Source organism: Canis lupus, chromosome 1 (genome assembly GCF_048164855.1).
Source record: "Canis lupus baileyi chromosome 1, mCanLup2.hap1, whole genome shotgun sequence".
NCBI classification, from domain to species: domain Eukaryota; kingdom Metazoa; phylum Chordata; class Mammalia; order Carnivora; family Canidae; genus Canis; species Canis lupus.
This window is the reverse complement of record NC_132838.1, coordinates 26,146,930-26,163,593: the sequence shown is the minus strand read 5'-3', so window position 1 is coordinate 26,163,593 and position 16,664 is coordinate 26,146,930. Positions and strand designations below refer to the sequence as shown.

Sequence of the window (16,664 nt, the reverse complement as noted above, 5' to 3'; positions counted from 1 at the left end):
TCATTTGATCTTTCATCATAGTTACCTTGTCAGTGATTCTAATATCTGGATGTGTGTCAGAATCACATTGAACATTTCATGCAAGCTTCCCATTCCCAGTCCCCAGGTCATAACTACTGAACCATAATCTCAGAGGACGGGCTTGGAACACTCACAGTTGGTTAATTCTAGCAATGCACTAGCTTCTCAAAAATACTCAGGAGGTGACACCTGAGTGGCTTAGTCTGTCAGGAGTTCGACTCTTGATTTTGGCTCAGGTCATGATTGCAGGGTTGTGAAATTCTTTGAGGACCACATCAGGCTCCATGCTGGGTGTGGAGCCTACCTAAGATTCCCTCTCTCCCTCTCCCTCTGCCCATTCCCCCTCTCTCTTCCTTTCTCTAAAAAACAACAAACAAACAAAAAAACCCCACATCAATATTCTTATCATATCACATCACTCTGTATTTCCAATAAACCTATTCACACTTGGGCTGCTCTCTTCCTTTCACTTCCCAGCGAAGACAGTACCTCATCATCTCACTACAAAGAGAAACCATAGTTCAAGATGCTGCAAGATAGCCCAGAAATGCCTCAAGCTTCAGAACTTTAACAGTGGACCATGCAAGTCAAAAGGAAAAATAAGGGCAAGTTTTATGAGCTAGAAAACTATCCAGAAACTCAGAGCCAAAAACCTAATTGCAACACCAAGAAATGAAATCATTTTCCTCAAAAAATAATTTATCTTCCTCATGGTTCTCATGGAAGAATTGTTACTGAATGCTTAAAAGAAGGATTTCTGTCAGTTTTGTTGACAGACTTGAGCCTAGTACTAGAAATGAAAGACACGTGAAATGCAGCCTTGCCTACATCAAGGGACTGGCGAAAATCCCTCAGACATAGTAAATAGCTCTCCATTTTATCATTCAGACATTTGTTCGTCTTTAACAGGAATACAGATTCTAAAAAGAACACATTTTCATAAGTAGATGAAAACAATTAAAAAACTAAAGTAACAGTTACAGAGTTTCTTAAATAAAACTCCTATATAAGACATACTCTTTTTTTTCAACATGACAGTGCTGATTGTCAACCCAGTTCAACAAAAGGAATGGTCGCGGGTCCCTGTGGGCCATGTGGTTAGGAGCGGGCAGCAGGTGCCATCTTGTGGTACAAATGAGGAATGATCTGACATGCAAGCAAGCCAACAGCTCTCATCACATACTTGACTTCTTGTTTTGGAACCATGGAGTTCATAAGGGCATCTGTTTTATCGCCAAATACAACAGACACACGCAAACGTTCCTTTTGTAACAACTGGAACCTTCCGGGATAGGCCACTACAGAGGGCGTTTTGGATTTTAGTTTCTTTTAGAGCCAATTAGGAGCACAGTGCCCTCTTGTGGTAGATTTGTCACCTTTGCAAAGAGAGTGGCAAATTCTCTGGAAGGAATCCAAAAAAGAATTTAAGAAGGATTTGGATATTGTTCAAAGGTTAGGTGGGCATTTGAGGATCTGAAATCCTAATAGATTTAGAAATCTTGAATGCAATCCTAATATACTTAATATTTTCTATTATTACATAAGAAGGATAAGAAAGTTAATCTTAATATAGACTTTTAAAGACATACATTATAAAGTTCAGTCTTAGTTTTGAACCCCTTGCTTCCCAGTCTCTTGTCTTGCACACATTAGTGAAATCTATCAAAAACAATGACACATCCAGCTGTTCCTAGTCACTTCAAATTGAAAGAAACAAGCAAATCTATTGCCAATGTCCATTTGTGAGAAGTGCTGGAAATTTAGATTTATCTCAAGAATCTGAATGTTTAGCAGGTGTCTGGCATAATAAAAATGTATTGATTTCATTGATATGTTTTTTTAAATGAACAGAAAGCTTCACATTTCATTTACCTGTCTGTAAGAATTGAGGTATGATTCTTCTCATTAAACAGATGAACTGGTGGGATCTGTTTTGGGAACTTGAAATCTGGGAACTTTTATATTTTAAAACAGAAATTTTAATATTTAATATTAATATTTCTACCTGGAGATAAATTATTGTATTAAGAGTGTTCATAGTGCCTCAAAATATCAGGAGCTAACTATATGCAAGGTGAATAGAGAGAAAAGATAAGTTCTCACTTTCAAAGAGTATGCTAAGTGTTGTGTTCAAGACTGGGAATCTGAAAAACCACCGAGGAGCCGACACCGATGCAAGTACACGAGGGTTTATTAACAAGCTCGAGCTTGGGTCCAAGTGCACCCGACACAGTGGAGCAGGGACTTGGACCCCAAGGTGGGTTCCAGCTTAGTTTTATGGGCTGGTCTAGGGGACCTCCAGAAGTGGTGGAGGAATTTCTCAAGTTCTGTTTACATTCTGATAAGGAGCTTTCAAGGGCATTAAGTTCTGTTCTCATTCTAATATGGGGCTTTCTAGGGCCCTAGGCTGTTTCCCTGCATTCCCCCCCCCCCCACCCCCAACTGAAGTAAGGTAAAGTTCAGCTCTTATTCACAGGGGCCTGAGATGGCTGTGCTTGTGCTAACACTGGCCTTAATTTTCTTGGCCTCCACATTTCCCCCTCTCAGAGGAACCTAAGGAAGGACCCAATCATGGGTCCAGTTTGCTCTCAGAGTGAGCCAAGGGGAATGATTAAACCAGGATTCGAACCAACCTTGTTGCTATTCTCGTTCCCGTTTACGTCCCAGTGAAGAAGCAACATCCTACGTTTAAGGCAGCACATAACCCCCCCACCTTGTTGTAAGAAGACTAAGTCTAATCCCCTTCTATTTTGAAGGACAACTTCAGACTAGGGAGTCTTGGAGGTGGGAAATAAGTGAGAATGACACAGTCTTAGCTTTAGGGGATTGTCCTTGTCTGGTTGGCTTTTCCATTCTGGAACAAAGTCCTTGAGAATGGCGTGTGGATCAGCTGGACCCAGGGAGTAATCCCGTTGACCTTGAGAGCGGTGGGTTTGGTCAGGATCACGATGTAGGGTCCCTTCCGGTGTGGTTGAAGTGTCTGGTGTTGGTATCTCAGATGTACACCCAGTCACGGCCAATATTGATGGGGGTCTGGGGGTGTCACGGTCTGGTAGAGGGCCTTCAGCTTAGGCCACACCTGTTCATAGGTTCATTGTAACATTTGGAGGGAGAAAGGGAGTTGGTGATCATCAAACTCAGCAAGCACCTCAGGTTTTAAATTGGGGATAATAGGTGGAGGAATACCGAACATGATCTTGTAGGGGGTCAGTCCCATCTTATGTGGGGAATTTCATACCCTATATAGGGCGAAGGGGAGGAGAGTCACCCAGTCCCCGCCAGTCTCCAGGGCCAATTTAGTTAAGGTCTCCTTTAATGTTCTGTTCATCCTCTCTACCTGTCCTGAGCTCTGGGGCCTATATGCACAATGTAATTTCCAATCTGCCCCAAGTACTAGTGCCCCTCCCTGTGTTACCTTAGAGATGAATCCTGGGCTGTTGTCTGACACAATCTTAACAGGAAAACCATACCTCGGTAAGATGTCTTCCAGCAGTTTCTTGGTCACGGTCTGTTTCATGTTTGATTGGAAATGCCTCTGTCCATCCTGAAAAAGTATCTACAAACACTAGTAAATACCTGGATCTGTATTTTCCAGGTTTTACCTCAGTGAAGTCCACTTCCCAGTAGGTTCCTGGGCGGTCCCCCCAGAGCCGGGTACCCGGGTTAGATCCATGGGCAGTGGCATTAGTTAATTGGCATGCATGGCAGCTTGCCACAATCTGCTCCATCTTTGCTCGAGTCTTTAATAGTGATCTTTGCATATCGTATGAGGTCTTCCATCTTCCTTGTTCCCATATGAGACTCTGATGCATTTTGGATAGGACTTGTCATCCTAGTTCCTCTGGCAGCCCTCCACCAGCCATGCAAGCATTGGGTCATAGGCAAGCGTTTGATCCAGTGTAAGTCAGCATCAGTATAGTTGGGGGTGTCTGGAAGAGTTGGTGCCCCTGGATTGGGTAGCATGGTTGTTAAGACCTGGGTCACTGAAAGGGCCGCCTCCTTTGCTTTCGAATCAGCTAGCCGGTTTCCCCTGGCTACTGGTGTGTCTGCCTTTTGGTGTCCTGGACAATGGATGATAGCTGGTGCCTTGGGCAGCCAGAAGGCCCTCAGGAGTTCAAGGATGTCTGTTTTGTTTTTAACAGTCTCTCCTTCTGCTGTCAGAAGCCCTCTCTCTCTGTAAAAGGCTCAGTGGATGTGAGCAGTGGTGAAGGTGTACCTGGTGTCGGTGTAGATGTTTACTCGTTTACCTTCTCCCATGGTCAGCGCCTTGGCCAGTGCGGTCAGTTCTGCCCATCCAGCCGAAGTTCCAGCTGCCAATGGCTCTGCCCAGCTGGTCTCCGTTTCCGTGGTTATGGCTGCCCTCGCATATCTGATTCCTTCTCGGACAAAATTGCTGCAGTCTGTGTGCCAGGTAGCGTCTGCATTTAGGAGTGGCTTGTCCTGGAGATCAGCTCTAATTCCGTGTACCAGTGCCAAAATTTCTTGACAGTCATGCAGAGGGGAGTCCCAGTCTGGGTTAGGGAGTAGCGTTACTGGATTCAGGGTTGTTGGTGGCTTAAATAACATTCTGGTAGGGTTTAGCAGTTGACTCTGATAATGAGTCAGATGGGCATTGTTGATCCAGCGGTCTGGGGGCTGAGTACCCCTTCAATAGTATGTTCTTACCCCATGGCCAGCTTGTCTGCATCCTTGATCATAGTGGCCACTGAAGCAATAATTTTTAAGCATAAGGGCCGCCCAACGGCCACCATGTCCAGCTTTTTGGAGAGATAGGCTATGGGTCTCTTCCAGGGACCTATGTACTAGACAATGACCCCTTTTGCCACCCCGTCTTTCTCGTCCATATACAGGTAGAAGGGATTGGCTGGGTCGGGCAATCTGAGAGCCGGGGCAGACAGCAAGGTCATTGAAGGCTCTGTTAATGGCCTCTGTCCATTCAAAATTTTGCTGGTGCCTGGTGGCTTCATAGAGGGGTCTGGCTATCTCGGCAAAACCCGGAATCCATAATCGACAGAACCCTGCTGACCCCAGGAATTCATGTACCTGGTGGACGGTTTGCGGCCATGGGATCCTTACGATGGTTTCCTTCCGTGCATCCGTCAACCATCTTTGTCCATCCTTTAATTTGTACCCAAGGTAGCTCACCTCTGCTTTGAAGATCTGGGCTTTTTTAGCTGAGGCCCGGTATCCTAGAGCTGCTATTGTCTGGAGCAAGTTGCTGGTGCCTCGCAGGCATGTGCCCTGGTCCTCCGCCACCAACAGGATATCCTCTACATATTACAATAAGGTCAAATAAGGGTGCTTGGAATGGAACTCACCCAAGTCTTCATGTAAGGCCTCATTGAAGATGGTTGGTGAATTTTTGAATCCTTGCGGTAGTCGAGTCCAGGAGAGCTGGCCATTGATGCCTTTCTCAGGGTCTGTCCATTCAAAGACGAAAACGTCTTGGCTCTTAGGTGCTAAAGGCAGGCAGTCCCTGAAGCCAGCTTCTTGAGGTGCCTCCATATTTCCTGTGGGTCATCCATGGTTGTGGCCAGCAGAATCTTGGCCAGGTTTCAGGTCTGCCGGTCACTTAGTTTGGCTTGTTGCTCTTCCGGACTTTCTCTCTTACTATAGACTATTTCTGCTACTATTACTAAGTCCTGCAAGCTCTTCTCTCCTAGTCTCTACTCTTCGCAATTTCTTTTTAATGTCCAGAGCAGCCTGGTTAACAAAGGTCATAATAATTGAGGCCTTTGTTTCTGGGGCTTCTGGTTTCATAGGGGTGTACTGCCTAAAAGCCTCTATGATTCTAAGAAGGCTGCTGGACTCTCATCCTTACCCTGTAAGGATACCTTGGCCAGATTGGTAGGCTTGTGCACGGCAGCCTTGAGACCTGCCATTAGAGTCTGGCAGTAGACCCAGAGCCTCTCCTTACCTTCAGCCAAGTTGTGGTCCCAGGTAGGGCAGGATAAGGGGAAGGCAGCATTTATGAGGTCTGGGTTTTGAGTCGGCTGTCTGTCCTCTCCCAGGACAAACTTCCGGGCTTCCACCTGAATTCGTTCTCTCTCTTTGGTGGTGAAGACAACCTGCAAGAGATGTTGGCAGTCATCCCAAGTAGACTGGTGGGTAAAAAGAACAGTATCTAAAAGCCCGATTAGATCTCTCAGATTATCAGAGAACTTTGCATGTTGGGTTTTCCAATTATATAAATCACTGGTGGGGAATGGCCAATGTAACATTAGCTGTTCGCCAGTCTCGTCAGGGGGTCCCATGGCACCTGAGGGGAAGGGCGGTGGAGTCGCCGGCCCTGCATTTGGAGGTGGGGCCACCCGGTGGGTCCATCTGTGGTGACCCGCTGCTGGCCTGCACACAGGGACTCCCTCGTCAGGGAGGGGTGGCACCCCTTCTGCAGCCAATGGAGGGGCGGAAGGGGGAGCGGGTGCCCGGTTGGGTGGTGGGAGAATCAGGTCCTCTGGGGAGGAATCCTGCAAGACCGGATATAGGGGCACTTGGGGAGTAGAGTCGGTCTCCTCAGCTTTCCGCAGGGCTAGAATCTTGGTAGGTCCTGCTTTGGGGGGTAAAAATGGTTTTAGCCAAGGAGGGGGATTCTCGATCATGTCCTGCCAGACCAGGATGTAGGGCACCTGGTCAGAGTGGCCGTCCGGTTTGTCCCTGAAGATCACGGCCTTAACCTGTAAGATAATAGGTAGGTGGAAAGTTCCTTCTTGGGGCCATCCTGCATCAAAGGTTGGCCATTCTGATGTGCAATAAATTTGAAATCTCTCTCTCTCCGTATGTCTGTGCTCAGATTATGAGCTCTTTCCCTAACATCGGAGAAGTGGGAGAGCATAAGAGACAGGGGAGTGGTTTGTGTCTACCCCATTATGTCCCCAATCCATACCAAGACACAGACAGTAAAGATGATTAACAAGGACCCAATAACACAGACAAACATTCCAATGCAGCCACAGAAACAAAACAGAAAGTAAACCGAAGGGCTGGCAGTCAGGCCTCCTTACAGACAAGGACTCCCGTCCTCCTTACAGATGAGGACTCCATCCTCCTGGCGGGGGCAAGGGATGTCTCCTCAAGACCCCCAGTTGATGGCCTGCCGGTGCATCCACCTAAGCCAATGTCGACCTAATACAGATTGGAATTCCTACAGGTAAAAATACAGTATAGAGCTCTCAGAGAATATGTGCACAAAAGGTGGAAAAAGTTGAGTGCACTCACCACATGTGAAACCCTCCGGATGGGGTCCTGGGGGTCTCTCGGATCCCGGACGAGCCCCCAAATGTTGTGCCCAAGATTGCAAATCCGAGAAACCACTGAGGAGCTGACACCGATGCAAGTACGTGAGGGTTTATTAACAAGCTCGAGCTTGGGTCCAAGTATACCCGACACAGCAGAGCAGGGACTTGGACTTGGACTTCCAGCCCTCTCCCGACCCACCTGCAGCCGCTGTTTTGTACTCTGGCCCCACGTCCTGCTGGATCGGAAGGGTTTCAGAGAGACAGTAGAGATGCAAGGGGGAAAGGACCCCAGGAAGGCCCAGGTACATTGGTCAGCAGGAAGACAGGGCTGCAGGTCTGCGTGGGACACGGGGGAGAGGCAGAGACTGGCTGAGGGAGGGGGCCAGGGGTGCTGAACGAGGGTGGGAAGTGGGCTCAGGTGGGGCCGCGCTGGAGGTCGGGCCGGTGAGCGGACCCAAAGTCAAATGCTTGCGCTGGCGCTTGGAGTCAGCCTGGGGTAGGGGAAAGGAATGCCTCCTTGCGGCCCTGGAGACCTCGGGGAGGGGACCCCGGGGCGCTGGGTGCCCCCGCAGCGGGTAGCTCGCTGGAGGTGAGCCCGCGCCCAGCCTTCCCCGAGTGACTCGCTGTCCCAGAGAGGCAGCGTGAGACAGGTGGCCTGAGAGATGGCAGATGGAATCTCCGGGGGCTTCGTTCTGCGTTGGGGTGTGGGGTGTCCTCAGCCTCCGGCGGTGGAAGCCAGGCTGGGCCTGTGGGAGAAAGAGCCACACTCAGACTCGTTCTGGAGGTAGCTCATTCCTGGAATTAGTATAGTAAAATGCTCTGGTCACTGAAATGGCCACTATTTGAGCATGACTAGGGAGTTACAAGGTTAAGACACAGCAATGATAAATTCTCCAGAAGGCCTAAGAGAACTTGCCCCAGAGATAGCAAGAAAAATGTGGGACCCAGGAAATTTAACAAAAATCCCCTGCCCCTGGACAAGCAGAGCAGGACTAACTCCATTTTGTGCTGCACCCGCCACCTCCTGTGTGACCCCCACATGACTTGCTTATTGCTTAAGGCGCTGCCCCACCCCAGTCCAGCCGCTGGGCACACCCTAATCGGAAATGGGCTCATAACAATGTCACCCCGCCTTGTGCCCGCCAAAACTGCGCCCCGATTCTGACCAGAGTAATAGGCCCGCTCAAGTGGATACTATAGGGGAAGGTGTAATTCAATTGGCCACCTGCGTGGGGACCTACATGACTGTGCAACTTTCTGCGTATCCCATTGGCCACTGGCCCCTATAAAGCTGCTACGCCTCTAGGTCTCGGGGTCCAAGTCTCTGCTCCCCTGTGTGGGGTACACTTGGACCCAAGCTCGAGCTTGTAAATAAACCCTCGTGTGTTTGCATCGGTGTCGGCTCCTTGGTGGTTTCTCAGATTCCCGATCTTGGGCACAACAAAAAATAGTTTGCTGAAGGAGGAAAAGTGAGCTATGCTGACTGTGTGATACCTCCCAGGCCAGGACTTGAGGAACTGCTGGTTAATTTTAGCACATTTCCCAGTAGGAAACACCGTATGTTGGGGGCACCTCTCTAGTCCGCACTGGAATGCGCCCCCAGAGATGAAGGGAGCCCTACTCTTATTTATTCTGGCGGGCTGATCAAGAAAAAGAATAGAATGTGCTGCTTCTACAATTGTAGAACTCTACCGTCGTGGCACCAGCTGCTCCAGGATCAGGGTTTGTCTAGTACTGTTAGTATTCTGGAAAGTTCTCTGACTCCTAAAACTGGAGAGGTCAAAAACTTCATTCTAATTCAGAACTGTTGAAAAGCAGTAGCTAATTATATCCTGACCATGATTCTCCAATTGGCCTTGACAGAACTCCCAGAGTGATCATGATCTATAAAAGATTGCAATTAGAAGACATAGAGGGACTTGAGAGAAGCCAACTAACTTCCTTTAGTTCCATAAGCAATACAAGAGATAAGTTTCCTTAGTGGCCTGGATCTCCATATTTGGCAAGGGTGAGTCTAATCTGTTCTCTGCAGGAGAAAGTAGCTTCCTTAATTAACGATGTCTAATATGCGTGTTGGAACCATGGAGCATGTCAATTGTGCTATATAACAAACCTATTTTACACCAGGCTTCTTTCCCACCGTTTACATAGACTTTAAGATCATAGGAAGGGACTCGAAGAACTCAAGCAGCCCTGAAGACACATTCACAGAAAATTTCTAAGAAGAAATATGAACAGGAGAGGACAAAGATGAAGAGGTTTTGAAATTCGTTCCCATACGATACATGAATAAGAAAAGACAAGATAATGAAATGTTTTAGATGGTAAAATAGTATAAATTCTATTCAAAATTTATATCCTCACATGTTTTTCAAAGCTAGATATACAGTGACCGTTATGTGTGTTACAGTTTGCAGACTTATTCAAAATGAAAAAAATATTTTTTTCAGTAGTGTTTCATCTACAATAGTAGATTTACTTCTGAACAATATATAAACTTCTTTAGTGAGGCAGTTGCTTCTAATCAGCTGGTGACAAAGTGTTACAGCCAAAGTTGGATTATTCTTTTTTTTTTTTTTAAGATTTTATTTATTTATACATGAGAGACAAGAGAGAGAGGCAGAGACATAGGCGGAGAAGCAGGCTCCCTGTGGGGAGCCGGATATGGGACTCCATCTCAGGACCCCAGGATCATGCCCTGAGCTGAAGGCAGACGCTCAACCGCTGAGCCACCCAGGTGTCCCCAAATCTGAATTATCTAATATAGCATTGCTTTAGAGAGTTGTTTAACTTTATTTCTGACTGACATCCTCTGCTTGTACTAGAAACTTATCTTTTAGGAAAAAAGTGACCTATATTCAAAGTTCAAATATAGTATGATTTTTGAGATTTTTTTTGAAAGACTTTTTCATCTCGGGCAGCCTGGGTAGCTCAGCGGTTTAGCACCGCCTTCGTCCCAGGGCATGATCCTGGAGCCCTGGGATCGGAGTCCCACGTCAGGCTCCCTGCATGGAGACTGCTTCTCCCTCTGCCTGTGTCTCTGCCTCTCTGTCTCTCTGTTTCTCATGAATAAATAAATAGAATTTTTTAAAAAAAAGACTTTTATCTTAAATAAGGTATACCGTATGCTAAAAAACACTTCCTCCTTCCATTTCAAAAACAAAGAGAAAGAAATAAAAGTTTGCCTGTGTGCCTGTGTGTCTTCATTAGAAAAATAACAGGAACTGTCAAATTCTTTGAATTATTCAGTAGCAAACCGTGTGTAAGCTTGTGAGCAGGTACCTTGAGGAATGCCAAATGAGTAATATTATTCTAGAGGCTGTTTTTACAGGTCAGAGCAGGGATTGCACTTGCTGTCTGATACTTCATGCTACCTGGTCTGCTAAAAAGAACCATCGACGGGCAGCTTCAGGTGGGCAGCTGGATCTTATGTCCTTATGCTTGCAAATGGCATGAAGGAAGGAAGGAAGGAAGCAAGGAAGGAAGACAGTGCTGGTGAGGGGCTGCTAATGAACTGTTTTTCCACACTGAGCTAATAAATAGGACCTTCTGACTTTGGCGGGATGCCAGGTGCATTTGGAGAAAGAGAAAACTTGGGGACAGAGGAAGAAGAAAAGCCAATATTTGCTCTTGGTATCTGTCTGTTAAAACAACTTATGCAGATCACACTGGGTGAGTATGGACAGGCCAGGGGGCTGAGCAGCGGCATAGGAGGGGAATTGTCTTGAAACATGGAGGGAGTCTCACCACCTGTTAAGCTTAAGGCTAGTGTTATTTTTTTTGCAGTAAAGCTATGGAAAATACTGAAAGGTTTGGGCAGGCAGTTTGAAAAAGAAAATTGTACTCCTTGTCATTTTGTGTCTCCACTTCACCAGCCAGCTTATGTAGGAGAGAAATGGCTAGCCTACTGCTCCAGTGCCCATTTTCAGTAATTGATTCTTAAAGGTCACATTCTTAAATGTGGCTCATCAGCACATTGTTGTATGAGGAGTCCAGCTTTCTGTTTTGATGTTAGTCAGAGACACACATGGCACCTGAGAAACCAGAAGGAGACTGGGAAGAATCAGATTTTCTTTTGGCTCAGTCACTGTCAACTTGGAAACTCTTGTATGTCTGACTGCCTTATTTGGCCCAGACACCTCCAGCCCAGCAAAAAATTCTTTTGTGATATTTTAATATCACACTCTTAAAAGTTTACCCTTTGTCTTCTTTCTCCCTTTCACTCTTTTAAACTTGTCCTTTCTCAAAAAAGTTCGAGAACTTTACTATGTACATCAGCTACTGTGCAGCTATAGGGGTACAGAACAGCCCTGACATGAGATGCTCACAGTCTGTGGGAGTCTTGGAAACAATTAGTAGCAATACAACCATATAAACACCATAAGGGACTTGTATACAAAGTGCTATGTGTCCTGGACAATGACCTGAAAACAGATGTCCATTCTAACTGCTACTGCAATACAAGGAATTTTGGCATCTCTCTACTTACCTATCTATGTCATCAATAAGTGGTTGTTGAAGCTTTTTATTTTTAACTTTTCTTTCTTTTTAAAAAGTTTATTCCTAGAAGGCTGTCTTGACTGATTTATTTCAATCAAGATTTATTGAATGGTTATTAGATGCCAGCCCAAAATAGCGCTAGGATTTGGGGCTTACAGAGATGAATAGAAAAGGCCCCTGACTTAAAATAGCTAATGGTCTAATGGTTGAGACATATTTTTAAAGCAACATTATATAATCCAGGTAGGCAAGTTCTAGATATTATGTGTGGGGTACTATTAGAACATAGAGCAAAAAGAGATTATTTTCCCTAATGGACTCCCAGGGGTATGGGTGGGTCAGATGAAGTCACAAAGAGGGGCTGACATTTGAGCTAATTCTTAAAAATGATTGAGTTCACCTGACTGGTGGCACTGTATTTCAGATCTTGCCAAAGTTGAGGTGTAACATAGTGAGTTTTTATAGTGAAGGAAAGCAAATAACTCAAAATTAATTATTGTGTATCCTTTTTCTTAAGTCTTTAGGCTGCCTTCACTACTTGATTGGCATGTTACTCAGTCTGTCCCTTTCTCAAGGCCTCCTTTATATTATCACTTCTTCTGTTCCTCCATTTTTCTAGCCCATCAGCTTATGATGTCTTTCAAGTTAATCTACCACCATTCACTCATCTATGAGACTACTTCTAGCTCAAAGGATGCATTAATATGTGTCACTCAACAAAGAATCATCTATTCTGGGTCTTGTCATAAAGTGGAGGCTTTGATATTTCAGCCTTTATCCCTCCTTACTAGCCTCTATAAGTGGAAAGAAACAGAATAGAGATTTATTTTTCCACTATTATTCAAACATCTTCTCAGCTCCCTAGAAAGTTGAAATCACCACTATTTTCATTTTTAATACTTTTCAATCCCTGTGATTTATACTTGATTCCTGACCTAATGCTTTTCTAGGTATTCTGTAGGTAACACTTATTCTTATTTATTTGTAACTCATTATATCACATATCACATTATATCACATCTCTACATTCTACCATCATATCATGATATCACATCCATACAATATAACATAGATGCAGTGACTGCATATCCTGCCTGATTGGCACATGTTGGTTAGACATGATTCTATTGTCATGCTCCTGATTTTTTTAAACTAATACCTGAAAAAAAAGCAGTAAAGTCTTTTGGGCTAATGTGTTGTAGACTATAAAGACCAGTCTTGACTCCAAGAATCAGTGACAATAAGGGACCAATTACAAAAGTAGGTAAACTACTTACCAGTTGGGACACAAGTGGTGATCCTGAGCTCTAAGTTTCATAGTTTGCCTTTGGTCAAGTTATACAGGTATAGATTCTGCTATTGCTTTTGCTGTTTAGAGAGATTGAACTAAAGGAACCCGACTGTTTTTAAAAAGTTCTGAGGGATGCCTGGGTGGCTCAATGGTTGAGCGTCTGCTTTCAGCTCAGGGCATGATCCTGGGGTCCCGGGATCAAGTCCCACATTGGGCTCCCTGCACGGAGCCTGCTTCTCCCTCTGCTTGTGTCTCTGCCTTTCTCTCTCTCTCTCTCTCTTTCTCACATCTCTCATAAATAAATAAATAAAATCTTTAAAAAAAAAGTTCTGGGAAGTAGGCCAAGTAAATTTTTAGAGAGTCTGCATTTTCTAAGCTTTCCTAAATATTCTCTTTGAAGATGGAGAAACTATTACTTTCTGAGAAAAAAGTATGTTCTTGGAACAACTGCACAAAGCTAAAAATAGTGGGAATTAAATATAAGAATGCCTTGGAGGAAAGAAAGCCAAATTGTAGATTTTAGTTACTATGTTTCACTTAAAAAATCTCTTAAAATGGGGAAGAAAACAAAATTCTAATAGGTTATATTAAGAATCCAATTGATGTTATTTGAAAAGCAGCCATCTTTTATGGTATAAGATTTACCTCCCTTAAAATAACTCATTTTGTTTCATTTATTTTTCTGAGAACACTGTTGATTCAATTGGCTTAGGATAATAGACGTTATTGGTTGGATAACTAAATTTAGTTTTGTAATCATAAAATAAAATCAGACACCCTACCACAATGTATAGATTAACTTTCTTCATAGTTGGTAAGCATGCCTGGTTTCCCTTCAGTTCATAAATGTCATTGTCTTCATAAAGCACTTAAAATTTCAAATAAGTAAGTGGGATTTGCCAACCAGAAATGGCTAATGTTCCATTTAAATCCAGTGCTATGACCCTTTGAAATGTACTATTTGGTTATTAAAGAGAAAATAACATTTTTATATATCTGCTGAGAAACAGTTGTGCAGCCATATATTTTAATCATGAACCCAGAGAGATTTTTTTTTTAAAGATGTATTTATTTATTTGAGAGAGAGGAGAGCATGCACATGCATGTGTGCAAGGGAAGGACAGAGGGAAGAAGGAATCCTTAATCCTTCGTGCTGAGCATGGAACCCAACATAGGGCTCAGTTCCAGGAATCAGATCATGACCTGAGCCAAAATCAAGAGTCAGTTGCTTAACCTATTGAGCCACCCGGGTGCCCCCCCAAGAGCGATCTTTTAACAAAATATTTTATTAAATTTGTATTCTTTCATTTTGATAGTAAGTATGACATTATGACAACACTCTAGCTCAAAATGTCCAAATTTATCTTCAGGCTAATCTAGTGGATGCCATTTATCTTTGTACAGTAGAAACTGCCTAGAATTGGCAGTTCCCCTAATTTTCTTTGTTGATAGCTTCTGAGCTCAAAAATGTATTTTTCCCCCATTGGAAACAAATAGGTTCTGAGGGTTCATGGAAATGAAGCACAGTAGTCATTCCAGAAGTTCAAAATCTATTGCACATTGTTTTGTTGATGGACCTTCTATTTGTGTCATTGACTGAGGTACCATTCAGTAATCCAGTAACGTCATCATTCATGCTCTCAATCCTCCTTCCCTCAATACCAGCCCACTAGTTTGTGCCATTTTTTTTTGAAAATATGCAACATTTAAATTTTTGATAAGACTTTGAAGTTGGTGCTAAGCAAAGAAGTGAGACTATTACACTAGTAAGGAGTTATACAAGAATCTGTTGGGGTATCAGAGACTGGTAATGTACTTGAAAATCTGGGCTTTGGGTAGAGTAAGAGCCCAATTGTAAAGTATTCAACAAGATAGTTCAGGTAGTTGTGGACGTTTACAGTATAGCTTTGTGCACAGAATAAATATTTCCAGGCAAGGTCTAAATGAATTGGATATAAATATTGTCGAAGACCTGATTTATTCTCTTAAGCAATCTCAGCTTCAATGGTGGAAACGTTTTCTTTAATATATTGTGAATGTCATTGCTCCTAGAACACACATTATTTCTCAAGTATTAAAATACATCCTTCCTTGTGGTCACAAATCAGGTGCAGGGACTGTTATCTAAGGAGATGAAAAATATCTGATTCTCATTATATTTCTGTGAAATAAGCAGATTACATACAGTATTACCCTATTTTAACTAAAAGTTCAGTGTTATCATTAATTCATTGAATACACAATAATTTGGGGCCTAACAGGTATCAGAGCAATTCCTGATCCTGGAGATATATAGACACAATGCCTGTTTTGAAAAGAGCTAAAATCTATGCAGAGTCTATATTATAAACTGGTAACCCAGAGTTAGATGTAGCCAGCAGAAATGTTTGTTTTGATCTGCACAGATTTTTTTAAAAAAATGTATAGATATAGTTAAAATAGAGATACTTTTCTTTTTTCAAATCTAGATGTTTAGGCTTTTATGGAAACCTAACACTGGTCTATTGCCTAGGTGGGACATGTACTCTGTAGGTCCTAACACTTACTGGTATATACACTAATCCACTTCCTTAAGTAGTATGTAGTAGTAATGCAATGGTGTGAATGTGAGTACTCATAACACTTGATATTCAATGGATATAAGAAACTGTGGGGGGTATGGTAAGCAGAATTTCAAGATAGCCTCCATGAGCCTCAGCCCCTGATATTATTCCTCTGATTATTTTATGTTATATGACAAAGGGGGTTTTTCCAGGTGGTTCTAATCTAGTCACATGAGCCCATTCAAAGCAGAGAGTTTTCTCTGGCAGGAAGCAAAAAAGGAAGTCAGAATGACTTAAAGCATGAGAAGTACTCTCCTCACCCATAAGAAGGACTGGCCATTGCTGGTTGAAGATGGAGAGAGTGGAGCTAAGGACTGACTCTAGAAGCTAGAAGTGACTCCCAGCTCTGAGCCAATAAGATGGTGACTTTTGTACACCAGCTGTAAGAAATTGAATTCAGCTAACAAGTTGAATTAATTTGGATGGAGAGGGATCCCTGGGTGGTTCAGTGGTTTAGCCCCTGCCCAGAACATGATCCTGGAGCCCCAGGATTGAGTTTCATGTCGGGCTGCCTGCATGGAGCCTGATTCTTCCTCTGCCTGTGTCTCTACCTCTCTCTCTGTGTGTGTCTCTCATGAATAAATAAATAAAATCTTAAAAAAAATAATTTGGATGGAGAGTCCCCCAGAACTTCTAAAAAGAGCCAGCCCAGTTATTAGCTTTATTTTCAGCCTTGTGAGACAATTGAGCTCACTAGGGCTTTTGACCTTCAGAATAATGAGATAATAGATGGTTGTTTTTAAAAGCTGCTAAATTTGTGGTAATTTGTTAAACAGTAATAGAAAAAACAGTCTAAGTGGGGAAATAACTAAAGTCAACTAGAAACTAGAGTTCAAGTATCTTTCAAGTACAATAGTGAACATAGAGACAGAATTGGACGAGAAAAGAAATATGGTTGAATTTAGCTTCAGAATCAGATTGTTGAGTGGGTGATGCAGTTTTAATTATCCATTCTAATGAATGGATAAAATTCATTTAGAAGCATTGGTGGTACATATATTGCACACAAGACAT

General features: G+C 43.5%; 1 pseudogene; it reads right to left on the bottom strand.

The window, feature by feature from the left end:
• Positions 1–2,478: 2,478 nt before the first annotated feature.
• Positions 2,479–10,652, bottom strand: LOC140603667 (uncharacterized; annotated as a pseudogene).
• Positions 10,653–16,664: the final 6,012 nt, after the last annotated feature.